This window comes from Cryptomeria japonica, chromosome 1 (assembly GCF_030272615.1).
Source record: "Cryptomeria japonica chromosome 1, Sugi_1.0, whole genome shotgun sequence".
NCBI lineage: Eukaryota > Viridiplantae > Streptophyta > Pinopsida > Cupressales > Cupressaceae > Cryptomeria > Cryptomeria japonica.
Window position 1 is genome coordinate 289,508,684 of NC_081405.1, and position 6,000 is coordinate 289,514,683.

The following is a 6,000-nucleotide window of genomic DNA, read 5'->3' on the forward strand; positions in this document are numbered from 1 at the left end:
CCTTTAACCAACACAAAAATCACATTCTTGTAAAGATAGGAAATAATTAATGAAAAATCCAAGGAGGAACTCTTTCATTGGTAAAATGAAAAAACCTCATAATAGTGAAGAGGGACTTTCTTACCATTCAATTTATCTCTCAGGCAACATTCCTAACTCTGGTGTAGACTAGGAAGTTGCAAAGAAACACGTGCAACCATACAATCAATTACATAATAAAGATATAAAATAAAATGCAAAAAAGATGTGTATGCCTTGTAGTGTAGTGTGATAGGTTGTTTTCCCTAAGTGTTCTTGAGAATAATGTGGTCAAAAGCAAGGGCATATATGTCCACTCTAAAGCATATATCTCCATTGGAATCAAAGATGGTGAAACCTTTGCCAAATTTTATATAGAATTTGATAATAAATTCTATAAAAATAAAATCATACAAGGTCTCCTCAAAAAACCATGAGACTCCATTAATGATTTCCATCAAACTTTCCTTCGGAAGATGAAAATATATTAGATAACCATTTTGATCACACACACAATCCTTAAAAATAGAACAATTAGCACAAGAAAAGCCATTTATTATATCCCTGTAATATCTCTATTAAACAATGATTGAATGAATAAGCACTCTCCCTCTCTAATGTAATAAGAAAAAAGCATATATTATCTAGTAAGTTTTTCGTTGTGTAATGAGTGAATGAATAGGCTACTTGGTTAGAATAAATTAATAACTTTTACACTTATGAAGAAATGATACCTATATGACTCTTCTATTATATACTCTTACACATGCCTAGCATAATAACATGAGACATGTGAAATTACTTGTTTATAATTACAACACTTTTTGGGGGGCAATATAGGCCTTGAACATGATTTATTTAATATCATTTTATCTAAAAACATTTAAGACATGCACATAGGATTAAATGAACACAAATACATACAAAAACATATCTATGAAATAAAATCTTCAATACAAGATTTATAAAAACTTTGTTAAAAATGTGTATATTCATTCAAATTGTTTTAACTCATTTATTATGCATTTTTTCTCAATATAGTAATCATAATAAATCTTAAAATCTATTATACCATTTCATAAAGTACAAACACTAATATGTTTTGGCATTATCTACTAACTCAAAAGTAACCATCACACTCAATTCACATATTTGCTCAATGGTGATAATGATACAACTTTAGGGATGGAATGGAAAGGAGAAACTTGGAAACATTTAGCCACTGTGAATATATGTTTGATCCATGATCAATTGAGCATATTGGATAAGTAATAGAAGTATTGTACTTTATGATGAGCCTAAGGACACCATGAGAATTTGATGAAGGGTACTCCCCTTACAAACTCAAACACACAACAACAGCTGAGAAATAAATAGTAAAATGCAAGAAAAAAACATTTGCTTTCTATTATCCAATTGAAATAAGAAATACAACGTTCATAAAAGTACATGCTACAACCACATAGGCTCAAATCATTACAAAGAAAATCAACTCTCTAAGAAAACCCTACAATCTGGAGCCACAATATGTATTGATGGATCTATAACCTATAAATCTCAATTCACCTCTTTATTTAGAACCTATATTTGCCTTATGATGTTCTAGAAAGTTTCCTTTATTCTTTTTGGTGCCCAACAATATGTTCTTTTTCTTGCTAGGTGGATTTTTCATTGAAACTTGAGTTTTGGTGGCACAACTTTCGGGAGCCATAACTTTTGACTCAAGCATCTAATTTGTTATTATAAATATTGTTGGAAAGCTCATGAAGAGACCTACATCACCAAATACATCTCAATTTTTTTTGTGTCTTCCAAGGTCCTCAATTTTGAGTTTGAAACTTCATTAGAGAAATTTATCAAGGAAAAAAAACTTTAATATCTTCCAAATAGTGCAGGATATTGAGATGATTCTTTCACCAATCATTTTGTTTTTTCAATTTCACTCCTTGGGGTCAGTTTTCATGTCCATACGAACTTGAATAGGCTAACTTACTAAAAGTAGCAGGTGAATATTTTTAGTTGTTTCAAGCTTCTGAGTGTCCTACACCTCTTAAGTTGTCATCATGGGCTCCCAAACAACTAAAGAAAACTAGAAAACAAAAGGGAAATATAATATTTTTGGGTGATGCAAGATTGCCCTTATAGTTGTTGTCACCAAGATTGCACCCGTGATGCTCAAGCTAAAAGCTCAGCAATCTTGTGAAACATGGTATGATTTATAGGCCTGTGGGTTGCCTATGATGGAAATCAACCTCTAGCATGAGTTGGTTCTCTTTGATGAACCTCCTACAAACTAACCTTTGACGGGAAAAGGGATAGGAAGAATGCTTTGAAATGAAAACCTATCCTAAGAGGTGATGCACCAAATGTTTGAGAAACCTAATCAACTGCACTTGTAATGCTTGCCAAAATACCCTAGAGAAACTAAGCATCTAACATACTAATGGAGATAAAAAAAAAAATTATTTACAACCAATGCAACACATGACATCGTCTACAATTACATTCATTAACATTAATCATTATGAACATAAATTATAAACACAATAATTAATTACGCAAGCGGAATAAACACCACAATCATTACAACTATCTCTGTAGGGCACCTTAATGTCATTACTTATTACAACTATCATAAGCAATAACATTCTACTCATTGATTACCACACTTATTATTAATTAATCCTTAATCTTAAAAAAATGCAACTTATATACTTCCTTCCATTACGATATGCAATCCACTTGTTATTTATCCATCCATAATGATAATGCATTATCTAATGCATACACATAGTCATCATATCCATGCCACTCATGCATCTAAATTCCTAGCATGATTACTTCCTTTAACATAAGTTCCAAATGCATAATGCAAGAATCCTAATGCTTTCCTATATGCTAAGCATACTTTCCTAACTTTCCAATGCAACCACATGAATGACATCATCAACATGATATTATTAATCAACCAAAGTTCCTACATTATATTCATTCCATTTACTTAAGGTTCTTTCACACATTAATCTACATCCTAAATGATAATTATGAATTTTCTTTCTAAACTACTATGAATAATAACATAAATCATTTCCCTTTTTAAATCTAAATCTATTACAAAGATGACATTTTCATGAAACTATTTACTCTCATATACAGGATCATTGTCATACATCTCATAGTCTCATTATTACAAATCATATCATGATCCTAAGATACCAACTACCATACAATTACAATTACAATCATATGAATAATACATCATGAGCATGGATCTTCCTACTACATCTACATATTTATATGATAGTACCTTACATGAATCCAAAATATCCATTACATAAATCTACTACAAGAAACATCCATAGTTGTTATAAAGATGAAGAATCCACATCCAGAAATGATGAATCCATAAGAATATCCCAATGATTGAAAAATAACCAACCACCCGACCATGTGGAACCAAAGGAAGCACCCCCTGTTCTAGGAGATGACACAAGGTCCCAACACACACTCTAGACCTAAGTTGGCACCTAACAACCAAAGAGACAAAATTACATAAGGACTCTCAAGCATGATCCAACCACAAACAACCACAAGTAAGAAACTCCCAGAGGCTTACAAATCATCAAGTCATAAATGCAAATGAACAAGTCATAATTACAAATCACAAGGGGACACATGTAGGAGTGGAGTGTGATCACATGCCATCCTCTAACATAACAAATACTATAACACATGGCACAAGCCTGATGGACATGTGGAGCCATATCAACCTATGAAAGATCAAGGGAGATTGACTTGCCATCACAATGGCCTTCCCATGCCTATCCTAAAACATCCTTCCTAGATTTAAGTCATCGGGCTCAACTATTAATTATCTTGATTAGTAAATCTGGTTACCCATCATATTAATTTAGTATTAATCTTATCACTTATTTACAATCATGGTAAACTTCCAATGTACCCTGGCGATCTAGACTTCATATATCCTTACAAAGAACCTCATGCAAGCCTATCTCTCATGATCCCAGTCATCACAAAGAAGACCACTCCCCCTAACATTTTCCCAAAACATAAATACAACCAGAGGCTCATAGCAACATATAAATTTGAAAAAACCATAATCAACATCATGCAACCATACGCATGTACATGGACATCCAGTAATCATAATGCCTAGTAAACAATAAGGAGCCTCATAGCATAATAAAACACCAAAGCCATAATAAGGCAATCAAACCTATACGATACAATGAAAGAATTCCAATAGCAAGGCACATCAACTTGCTGATCTGAAATCAATAAATCAACCCTCTCTACCATGACTTCTCAACATGATAGAGAGCACCAATCCAAAATAGCGAAGCACAACATCACATAGAAGCAAAGAAAACTATAAAAGATCTTCAAATATAACAAATACAGAACTTGAGAACATCAACAAACTTCCAAATATGCCTTTGGTATGAAAACAGATCAAAAAATGACATCACAGATTGACAAACTAGAGAAATACTTAATTAAGCCAGATTAGCGCATTTGATCAACAAACTGGCACTTTTGACCAAGCCTAAAGCACATGTGATAATTTTTGAAGTGCATTTGATGCCTGAACTAGTGCATTTACTCTATGTTTTGGTGCATACATTTAATAGATTGGCACATATGACTAATTAAGTAGCACATTTGAACAAATATTTAGCGGATATGATTAAATAAATGGTGCATATGACTCAGAACACAAAATCGATGGAAAAAGCCAGAAATACGAATCCAACATAAAAATCAAGTAAAAGTACTTAAGTCTTGAAACCAAAAGGAGAAGTGATGCCCAGACAAGACAAATAAGTGAAACAAATGGATTGCAAATCCATAAATTCATGAAGGATAAATTGCAATTCAAAACATAAGAGTTCCCATCTCAACTGTCATAGAATACACTTCACAACAAGCTCATTCCCAATATATAACACATTCTCTATTCAACACAACACTCGTGGAATAACAAGAACCTAAATATAATCAGCTATAACAAAAGAACCAAGAGTATATCTCTACAACTCCCCCTTCATGACAATGTTTGCCTAGGGAAAACTCACAAGGACAACTGTGCTCACAAATAAACCCAAAAATTACTGAACACAACAAGGCTCTCCATAAATTTACTAATCCAAACAATAATAGGAAGCCAAATACAAGTATTTCACAAACACAGAATTGCACAGTGTCGTGCGTTCTTGGCAATTCTCCCAGCCAATGAAAATAAAGTATTTTTCCCTTTCCTATAGTTTAACCTTATAATATAATCTATGCAAATAAATATTTCTCCATAACTATAGTTTAAACCATACAAATATTATTTCTCCCAAAAATACCCACATACAGCCATTTCTGCAGACACGAAGAATACACCAAAAATGAGAGTTTAAAACACAAAAGGAGAAATCCTCCAACCTGCAAATAGAAGTAATGGAAACAAGAGTCCGATGATGCGCCCACAAGAAAACCCAACAAGCTCCCAATAAAAATTCAAGCTCAACAAAATCAAAAGCTGCATAAAAGATTTAAGGATGGTAACCTAACAACAAGCTCAGTCTATTGAATAAAAAGAAAACCAAACCAAAACCCTAGCCTCCAAGCCAAAAATCTAACCTCAAAATAAACCAATGAGAATAAAGGGTAGGTAGGGATAATATTAAAACACTTTTATAAATATAAGTGGGATGTAAAAAGAGATATAACATAAGATACTTTATTACCCCCTGTCACAACCCTCCTTTATCACCTTTTTGATTTAAATACAAAACTCTATTATATTTCCTTGGATAAACTATTGAATGAATATTGTAAGGGAATAAAAATAATAAACCACACACACATGGAAAATATATATATTTTTTTAATTGGTTATTTAATTTCCCTCACCCAAATTAAGGCACATGTTGTAGGAGGAATAAGAAGCTTCTAGAGGCTTCTCCACCACCC